We start from the raw sequence: 10,852 nt of genomic DNA on the forward strand, positions 1-10,852 counted from the left end.
ACCACTGAATACAACGCAGACAGTTTCAAATCCAGGAATAAACCCAGGAAGACAAAATAGGGATGTCAGACTTCCTAACTTGTATTACTAAAACATGTGCTACTATGTAGCATCTCCCCAGCTATCATTCAAACTATGTCCAAGCCCTTTTTGGTCCTCATGTAATTCAATGTATTTCACATTCAATATAGAATAGTATCTAGTATAGACAGTAGACATTCAATTAAAAAAGGATTTCTCCTGGTGGTAATTTGACTCTATACTTGATAGTAGGAGTCTCCTCATAGAAATAAAACCTGAGAAAGGAGCACTGGACAGATGGAGCTTGGATATTTTAAATACTAATTCAGATCATTGGTAAAAGTTTCTTTAGAAAAAAAAAAACAAATTTATGTAGGCTGGCATCCGGACTGGAGTCTCTGTTGGTCCCTGTACGTTTATCTTCCTAGCATCTGACCTTGTTCTCTGTTTGGTATAGGCAGCATTAAAAGTTAGCTGGGGACTTCCCTGGTGGAGTATTGGTTAAGACTCCACACTCCCAGTGCAGGGGACCCAGGTTCCATTCTGGTCCAGGAACTAGATCCCACATGTCTCAACTAAGACTCAGCACAGGCAAATAAATAAATAAATAATTTTAAAAGTTAGTTGGGGGATAAGAGTCAGTGTGGCTATAAAAAAAAACTTGAAGGAAACATGTGTTTTGACTTTATAGATGTCAATATCCTGTTATGCTATTGTGCTACAGTGTTTTAAATTTAATTTTCTTTTTTTATTGAAGTGTTGTTGATTTACAGTGTTGTGTTGGTTTCTGGTGTGCAGCAGTGATTCGGGTACATACATATATACACGTCTATTCTTCTGATTCTTTTCCCTGTTAGTTATGACAAAATATTGAGTATAGCTCTCAGTGCTCTACACTTAGGTCTTTGTTGGTTATCTGTCTTATATATCCTGGTTGGTTATCTATTTTACATATACATGTGCTGTGCTTAGGCGCTCAGTCATGTCTGACTTTTTGCAGCCCCATGGACTGTACCCCACCAGGCTCCTCTGTCCATGGGGATTCTCCAAGCAAGAATATCAGAGTGCCATGGGTTGCCATGCCCTTCTCCGGGGATCTTCCCAACCCAGGAATCGAACCGAGATGTCTCACATTGCAAGCTGATTCTTTACCCTTTACTGTCTGAGCCACTAGGGAAGCCCATTATATATATTGATCAGTTACCTATTTTATATATGCTCAGATGCCCAGTCGTGTCTGATTCTTTTGCAACCCCATGGACTGTAGCCCACCAGTTTCTTCTGTTCATGGGATTTTCCAGGCAAGATTTTATACATACTGTTTATCTATTTTATAGATTCTGGTGGTATCTATTTTATATAAAATGTTAATCCCAATGTACTATAGTTTTTAAAGATGTTGTTCTTGGGAGAAAATAGGGAAGGGTACACAGAATCTACATATTTCTTTCTCTTTCCTTTCTTTTTTTTTTTGGCGATACTGTGTGTCATATGGAACTTTCCCAACCACCCAACCAATTCACCCAGAGATTGAATCCATGACCCTTACAGTGGAAGCTCAGGATCTTAACCACTGGACCATTGGAGAATCCTCTGCATATTTCTTAAAACTATGCTAGTCTATAACTATCTCAATAAATTTAATTTTTTAAGCTCAATAAAAAGTTTATACAGTATTATAAACTAATACATGTATATCAGAAAACTTAGAAAATATTCAAATGTTGAAAGGAAAGAAATAACAGAGTTCCACCAATCTAAGACAATTACTGGTAACATTTTGGTGATTTCTTCCTAAACTTTTTTTCCCCTGCATGTGGTTTTGAAACCTCTCTTAAATAAGAAGAAAATGAACTTCTGTCCAAGTGTTTAAACACAGAGAAGCAGTTCAAGTCTCTGAGAATTACTTCTCACGTACAGAGCACACCCTTGGACTGATGTCACCCAACTTCCAGATGTGCCAAGAGGAACACCTGGATTCTGGAAGCTTTCAAATGAAACTGAACCCAGGCCTCTATTTCTTTAGTCAACAATGAGCCCCTCTTCTGTGCCCTGCGCAGTACCTGCCAGGCACAAGGTAACCTAAAAAACCACCCAGTTCTCCACTTAAAAAGCCACTCAGCTGGCAGAGTATGAAAGTCAAGATGAGCTAAACCAAAACTTACAAGCTCTAGAACCCAGGAGCATTCATTAGTCAAGAGAGAATTTGACTGACAGCAAAGGCAGTGCCCAAGTCTGGAGTATAAATGGAAATCACAGAGAGAAAACAAATACTTTTCTCAATGAAGCAAAACCATAGGGACTTCTCTGGTGGTCCAGGGGTTAAGACTCTGCACTTCCACTGCAGGGCACACAGGTTCAATCCCTAGTCAGGAAACTCTCTTGCATACCATGCAGTGTGACCAATAACAACACCCACATGTGGTCAGCACTCAAAAGATACAACAGGATGTTCGGCTATAAGAGCATGACCGAATTGCCTCCTCAGGTAAACTTCCTCCAGTTTCTGGATCCTACTTCTTAAAAAGTAGGATCTACTTTTTCCTACTTCTTCCCCAACAGGAATGGACCAGTAGTGGAGACAGGTAGCCAGATCGCTCATCTATTTCCATGTCTCTCCCAGGTCCCTCAGCTCCCCTGGACACTGATAACACCACCACCATTTATTGATGGCAGCTGAAGTCCAGAGAGGTCCAGGAACATCTGCAAGTCCACACAGCCCAGCAAGTGATTGTTTTGTTTTGTTTTGTTTTGTTTTTTGCTTTTTTGTGTATTTTCTTTTGGCCGTGCCACTAAGTTCCCTGACCAGGGATTGAACACCCACCCCCTGCATTGGAAGTGTGTAGTCTTAACCAGTGGATCACCAGGGAAATCGCCAGCCCAGGAAATGTTGACGCCTATGTCCAAATAGTCCTTGAATAAAGAAATGCCTCATCTCTTGGAGCAAAATCATTGCCCTATTGGGGATGGAGGGGCATAGGGGAACATAGCTATCACCCTATCAGCCTTTCAAAAAGCTATATCTACACATCAAAAGGGCTTCCCAGATGGCTCACTGGTAAAGAATTGCCTGCAATGCAGCATCTCTAAGGAGATGCAGGTTCGATCCCTGGTCGGGAAGATCCCCTGGAGGAGGGCATGGCACCCCACTCCAGTATTCCTGCCTGGAGAATCCCATGGACAGAGGAGCCTGGCGGGCTATGTATAGTCCATAGGGTCACAAAGAGTCAGACATGACTGAAGGAACTTAACATGCACACACATATCAAAAAGCAGTAGCTCCACATTTTAGTCTGCTTTCAGTAGCTAAGCACTTGCATCATTGTCTTCTTCAAATTGTAATGGCAGATAGTTTATTTCACAGTTGCACAAGGTAAGAAATGGAAGCGTGGAGTGCTGGGGAGCCCATGTTTTTGTCTGCAGGCTACGGCTTCAACAAGGATGCTAGTGACATCCCTGCTCTTTTCTAGGACTTCTGATCTCTAAAATTAAGATGAAAGTAATTTTGATGACTGTGGTGGAGTAGGGTGGAGGGCATGGGGGTGGGGGACGACTTCTCTGGGGGTCCAGTGACTAAGACTCTAGGCCCAGGTTCCATCCCTTGTCAGGGAACTCGATCCCACATGCCACAACTTAGATGCAAGATCCCAAGGGCAGCACCTAAGATCCAGTGCAACGAAATAAATAATTTAAATAAATATTTTAAAAAGAAGAAGAAGGGTAGGGTTAGCATTCCTGGGATAGTGGCTCTGCTTCCCTGGTTCCTTATCTCTGCTCTGTCTAATCATTTTGAAATTAACAGAGCCTCAGGGTCTTGTGGCTGGGGGTGGCACAAAGATGTAAAGAGAGAGAATTCCAAATTTTACTGCGTCGTTGATGGTATGAAGACATAGGCAGCAAAAAAGATAAGAAGAAAGCTTTAAGGCTAGAAAAAGTCACTGGAAATCTTTAACCTTTCCCCTCAGCCTTTCAAACCAGATAAAAGCCCTCTTTTTGCATATATGTGTCTGTAGGGCCCTCAGTGTGAGGTAATCTTCATGGAATAAGGGATAAAAGGAGAATTGTAATTGAGGGGTTGAATAAAATGCTGTGACTCTTACTTAAATTCTTATGATGACAATTTTCAGTAGTTCAGAGATGTTGTGTTTAGATTCTGGCCACAAAACACTTTTCTGCATACAAAAACAAAAAACTCAGAGAAGACTCCATAAAACTTTGCAGGGTGTTTTAGAATACACAGCTTTCATGGTATTTCAGAAAGCAATAACTTCATTTTGAGCTTCCTAAAGTTTTGGGAAAGGCAGCTGAAGAATGCCAGGGTGGGTTCATTAAGGAGCATGGAGGGTAGATTTTCACTAGAGAGGAAGTGAGATGAGATGTCTGGTGAAAAGCAAACACTTCACACTTCAAGGTGGACTGAAATTTCTCTCTTGCCCTGCCCTCTTCTCCCATGACCTCTAAGATCTGTGATGCACCTTAGCTGAAGTATAGATCAAAGGGAGAGGGTGACTCTTGACACAAACTGAAACTGTCCAGTTGCTTAATTATCTCCTGATGCAAAAGGCCATGTCTTGCTTTGCTTGTCTATCAATGAAAGCAGGTGGTTGTCTCGTACCATAGACCTTTTTTCCTAGGACAGGTTTATGTTACCTAACAGAGAAAAAGTGGGCCAATGGGAGAAAATCTTGGATTTAATTATCCATTTGGGAATGATTCTTAGAAGAAAAAAAAATTTTTAGGCATACATGGAATGGAGATTCTGCTCTTTCAGTTCAGAATCAGCCTCTAGCCCTGCATGAGCTTAGGTTTAAAAAAAAAAAAAAGTGTTCTGAATTAAATTGCCAAATTCCTTGCTTACTTTAAAAATAAACACGTTGTATGACAGTGCTAAAGACACCAACCTAAAAATATTCTATGCTAGTTCCATTGAAGGATCCGTTTTGTCAGTTTCAAGGGTTTTCTGTTTGTTTTGTTTTTGTTTTAGATTTTTTTAAAATGTGAATCGTTTTTAAAGTCTTTATTGAATTTGTTACAATATTGCTTCCGTTTAATGTTTTGGTTTTTTGGATCTTAGCTCCCTGACTAGGGATTGAATCCTCAGTCCCGAATTGGAAGGCGAAGTCTTAAACACTGGACCACTAGGGAAGTCCCAGTTTCAAGTTTTAGTGCTGTAAGACATTTCAGTAGAGGACTATTCAAGGATAAAATGAACTTGCAAAGGGGTATACTCCATAAACATGTGTCCCCTTCCAAACTGAAGCCAAAACCAGAGAAGCAACATGGTAGCTGAAAAAGAGTGGCCTTTTAAGCCAAACAGATCATGGGTCACTTCCTAGCTATGTCCTTGAATTCTCTGGTCCTCAGTTTCTTCATCTGTAAAACAGGCATTCTCACCCATTACTGGATTGTCATAAGGACTAGTGATAATATACATGGAGTAGGTAGTGCCTGATCACTTAAAAAAAATTTTTTTTTGTCATGCCACATGGCATGTAGGATCTTAGTTCCCTGTTGTTGTTTTGTTGTTGTTTTAGTTGCTAAGTTGTGTCCAACTCTTTGAGACCCCATGGGCTGTAGCCCACCAGGCTCTTCCATTCATAGAATTCTCCAGGCAAGCATACTAAAGTGGGTAGCCATTCCCTTATTGAACCCATGTCTCCTGTGTCTCCTGCATTGGCAGGCAGATTCTTTCTCATCTGAGCCACCAGGGAGGCCCCTTTAAATCCCAAGTCCCCCCAAAATAAATAAATAAATAAATAAATAAATAAATCCCAAGTCCCCTGCAAATAGTAACCAGAAGAGATGGCTATATAATCAACGGTCTGTATTTCTCTTACGTGAACAAGTGGCCTGCTTTTGTAGCAAAGGTGTATCCTATCCCCCAATTGCTTCCTCAGATGGATTTGGTTCTATAGCTCTAGGACTATAGCAATATTGAACATATTTTGCAAGAAACTTACAAGTCAATTCAAAGGCAAAATCAGTTTGAAAATTAAAGATCTGCAGTATCAGTTTAGCCAAATGATGTAGCTTAAATTTTTCTTAATTAGTGTTTTTTGAGACAGAAGAAGGGTTTATTATGATAACGGGTTTGCAATACAGTATATAAAAAAGGGAAAACTACTCTGATAATGAATAAAGATAATAGTGGACAGTTCATGAGCAAATATACAGTGATGTGTATGTGTTTAGAGGGAGAGATACAGAGTGAGAAGGAGAGAGTTATAAAATGCAAGTCAGAGGAAGAATATTTGCTTCACAAAGGATTTGCCCATTTGTAAATCTGTAGAACAATGTCTTATCATTGGGGTCAATGGATGGGCCTCAGGGGCTCTGAGAAGTCCTTGATGGTACAGATAGGATTTTTTTGCACATAAAATCCACATTTCTGGAAAAAGTTTCCATGGCTTTCATCAGATTCTCCCCCCCCCCCGCCCCCCTGCAAAAAAAAAAAAGGGTGGAAGCACTAACTGTTGCTTTAAACATTGAACTTTTAAACCATTTCAAATTGGTTTTTATTACCTGTTTATGTGAAATGTAGTTAAAGTTGACTGCTAATCACCTTCGTATTTGGGCTTCCCTGGTGGCTCAGACAGTAAAGAATCTTCCTGCAATGCAGGAGACCCGGGGTTAGATCCCTAGGTTGGTAAGATCCCCTGGAGGAGGGCATGGCAACCCACTTCAATATTCTTGCCTGGAGAATTCCATGGAGAGAGGAGCCTTGCAGGCTACAGTCCATGGGGTTGCAGAAAGTTAGACACAACTGAGCAAGTAACACACACACACACGTGCTCGTTTTCATTTTCTTTTCCTTTTTTTGTTCATTTATTTTTTACTGCACTGGGTGTTTATTGCTGCAGGAGGGCTTTCTCTAGTTGTGACAAGTGGGAGTTCCTCTCTAGTTGAAGTGTACGGGCTTCTCATTGCGGTGGCTTCTTTAGGTGCAGAGCATGGGCTCTAGCGCACACAGGCTTTAGTAGCTGGGGTGCACAGGCTTTGTTGCTGTGAGACACGTGGGATCTTAGTCCCCGGACCAGGGATCAAACCCACGTTCCCTAGTTTGGCAGGTGGATTCTTAACCACTGAACTACCAGGGAAGTCGTCTTTTATGTTTTATCACAGGATGTTGACTATAGTTCCTGCGCTATACAGGACCTTGTTGTTCACTCATTCTGTATATACTAGTTTGCATTTGCTAATCCCAAACTCTCAGCCCTTCATTCAGTTTCTGGCTCAGAGGAAATGCTCACAGATGTCTGCTGTGGTCCCTGTGAGGCAGGAGACAGAAGAACCATGTGCAGAAGAAGCAGCCGGGCGTTTTCCCCTTAGCACTGTGAGCTCCAGAGTCTTTCGAGCTGGGCCCTACCAGTTGCTCTAGGTAGAACCAATAAAATTCACTAAGTGGTATGTAAAATATAAACGTCCTTTGTTAGTATAGACACTGCCATGTGCCATCAGCAGTCTTGGAAATATGCCTCATGGTTGGCTTTCTCAGCTGCAGGGCAGAGCAGTGCCCTGGGCCAGCACAGAGCTGGCACAGACAGCAGCTGGCAGAACCCAGTAACTGGAATGAATTCAGTAGCAGTGTCAGAGGCCACGAAGCAGAGTGGCAGAGTCAACCGAAGTCTGACCCTCAGTGTCTCAATTCTTTAACTTTGCAACTTAGGGCAAGTTACCATTTTGTCCATTTGTGTGACCCACAAGGAAGGACAAAAAGAAGTGAGCCTTGCAGGGTGTTTTGTAAAATGTCTGGCTCGTCATAATAAATGATGTTAAGTGGCATGAATTAAGAATTGGTTGCTGAGACTTCTGTGATGGTCCAGTGGTCGAGAGTCCATCTGCCAGTGCAGGGGACATGGGTTCAATCCCTGGTCCAGGATCTAAGATCCCTCATGCACAAAGCAGCCAAGAAAAAAAGAAGAAAGAAAGAAAGAAAAACAACAACAACAAACGAGTAATAAGTGCAGGTCAAACCAGTGAACTCTTAATAAACTCCATGGATTATATCCATGTCAATTTCCTGGTACGACAGCATAATATAGTTACACAAGATGTTAACAGTGGGGGCAACTCGAGAACACTCTGTACTTGTAACTTCCTGTGAATCTGCAATCATTTCAAATAAAAGTTTTTTAAAGAAGTTCATGGTCTTTGTGTTGAAGAGGAAGAGTGGATGTCAATGGTAATGTTATCCACAGAGACTTGATGGCGGTTGGATGGAGTAGTGATAGTGGAGGTGTGAAGCTTGGAGGGAAAGGAGAAAAATTTTGAGGCTGTGATGGAGTGGATGTAGAGGTGGAGGAAAGGGAGGAAAAGAGTCTAGAATAACCCCCCTGGTCTTAGTCCTTAGTAACTGGATGGATGGTGGTGTCACCAATTACTGAAATGGTAGAGAAGGGAAGAAGACCAGGCTTGTGTGGGCAACACAACTTTTCCTTTTGTTGATTGTGGAAAGAAGTTCACATTAAGAAAATTGCTTGGGGCTTCCCTGATGGCTAAGTGTAAAGAATCTGCCTGCCAATGCTGAAGACACAGGTTCAATCCCTGATTTGGGAAGATTCCACATGCTGTGGAGCAACTAAGCCTGTGCACCACAACTACTGAGTCTGTGCTCTAGAGCCTGGGAGCTGCAACTACCGAGCTCACGTTCTGCAACTACTTAAGCCCATGTGCCCTAGAGCCTTGTACTCTCAGCAAGAGAAGCCACTGTAATGAGACGCCTGCGCACCGCAACTAGAGAGTAGCCCGCATGCCTCGAAATTAAAGAAAAGTCTGTGCAGGAAGGAAGACCCAGGACAGCCAAAAATAAATAAAAAGGAAAATGCTTAAAATGTACATGAAAGCGTTAGTCACTTAGTCATGTCTGACTCTTTGTGACTCCATGGACTATAACCTACCAGGCTCCTTGGTCCATGGGATTCTCCAGGCAAGAATACTGGAGTGGGTTGCCATTTCCTTCTCCAGGGGATCTTCCCAACTGAGGGATCAAACCCGGGTCTCCCACACAGCAGGCAGATTCTTTATCTTCTGAGCCACCAGGGAAGCCCTAAAATGTACATAATGTAATGGATTATTCTAACCTATGTAAGTAATCTCTACCCAGATTAAGAATGGAACCCTGCAAATCACTCACTCCATCAGCATCCTTCCTGATCACAAATATCCCTCCCCACAGAGGTAACTGACATCCTGATTTCTAGTGTGTTGCCTCCTCGGTTTTCTTTCCGTGTATCCCTCCAAATATGCATCGGCCAAGTTCAGTTTGAGATGCCATGAAATGTTCAAGTAAATGTCTGAATTCAAAGAGCTCTAAACTTCTAACACCTTGAGCCTTGGAATATGGTCACATCTTCATATCCTTTAAGGCTTTTATTTCCTTTTTGAGGCTGGAAGGAGGAGAGCCATTCATGACAACATCACGCAAGCTTGGATATTATAAATACTTGAGGAAGACGGTAAGAACTTCAGGACTTGCTGCATGCTATTTCCTTTACTACTTGTGAAGTCTTAAATGTCAAGTTACTGGGACTTCCCTGGTGGTCCAGTGGCTAAGACTGCACTGCCAGTGCAGAGGGCCCGGGTTTGATCCCTAGTCAGAGAACTACATCCCACATGCCACAACCAAGACCTAATGCAGCCAGATAAATAAGAGGTTTTTTTTTAAGTCAAGTTCATTTCCACACATATTTCCATAAAATAGCTTTGTGGGCAGTGCCCTGGCAGTCCAGCGGTTAGGACTCTTCACTGCTGTCACCCAGGGTTCAATCCCTGGTCAGGGAACGAAGATCCCAGAAGCTGCACAGCACAGCCAAAACAAAAACAAAAACTTTCTAACGTAATTCAAAAGATCAGTGGGAGCATAGAACATTTGTTTCTGCAAAAGCATGTGTTCTTTTAGTTCTCAGGACCAGGAGATGTGAACAACTAAAATGCTCTTTCTATCCTGATGGCCCTGGGATGGGAGCCTCCTGTCCAGTTCTGGCAGCACTGGTCTCATTGAAATGACAAGACCCATCCATGTGGCCAGATGAAGGGCTCTGTAGGTAAGTCCTTTTCACTGATATTGACATTAATAACCATAAAGATAGGATTGTTGGGTTGGTGGTGTCACGAAGTCCAGGTCCCCTAGTGTTAACTCAGAGGGCACTGATAATGGGCCAGAGAGTCAAGGCAGGGCCAGTCTGGCTGCAGAACAGGGTGAGTGGGGGGTTGGAGTGGGGGGGAATCTGACCTGCAGTTCTAAGGCAGCTCCTTCAAAAGTTCCTTCAGACATTGGCCTAGGTCAACCATACTCTGAGGTGAGACCCTAACCTCAATGCTACAGGGTATCTTTATTCCTCAAAGGGCTCTGATCCTCTCAGCACAGCCACTGACAGCATCAGTTCTGACTGGGTTCCTCCAAGCACACTGCTTCTTGGAAGCTCTTCTGTGTTGGTAATCCTTCATCAGTGTTACTTGTGTTTATGTCTCAGAACCCACAGGCTTGAACCCCCATAATAATACCAGAGTCCCCCAATAAATGGATCCCAATCATCGAATGATCTATTACTATGGTCATAAATCACTACCTATGTACACAAATATTTTCTGAAGCACGAATGTCTTATGTACATATTTCTATGTGTCCACACACAGGATGCTAGACAAACCTAAGACATCGCTGTTTTGCGTCCATTTTGTGAGTTCTGAGTAATCTACTCAGTGGTCTAATGTCTAAGACTCCATGCTCTGTGCCCTGGGTTCAAATCCTGGTCTGGGAACTAGATCCCAATGTCACGACTAAGACCTGGTGCAACCAAAGTAATTAATTAATTAAAAATTTTTAAGATAC

The sequence above is a fragment of the Ovis aries genome, chromosome 3 (assembly GCF_016772045.2).
Source record: "Ovis aries strain OAR_USU_Benz2616 breed Rambouillet chromosome 3, ARS-UI_Ramb_v3.0, whole genome shotgun sequence".
Taxonomy (NCBI): domain Eukaryota; kingdom Metazoa; phylum Chordata; class Mammalia; order Artiodactyla; family Bovidae; genus Ovis; species Ovis aries.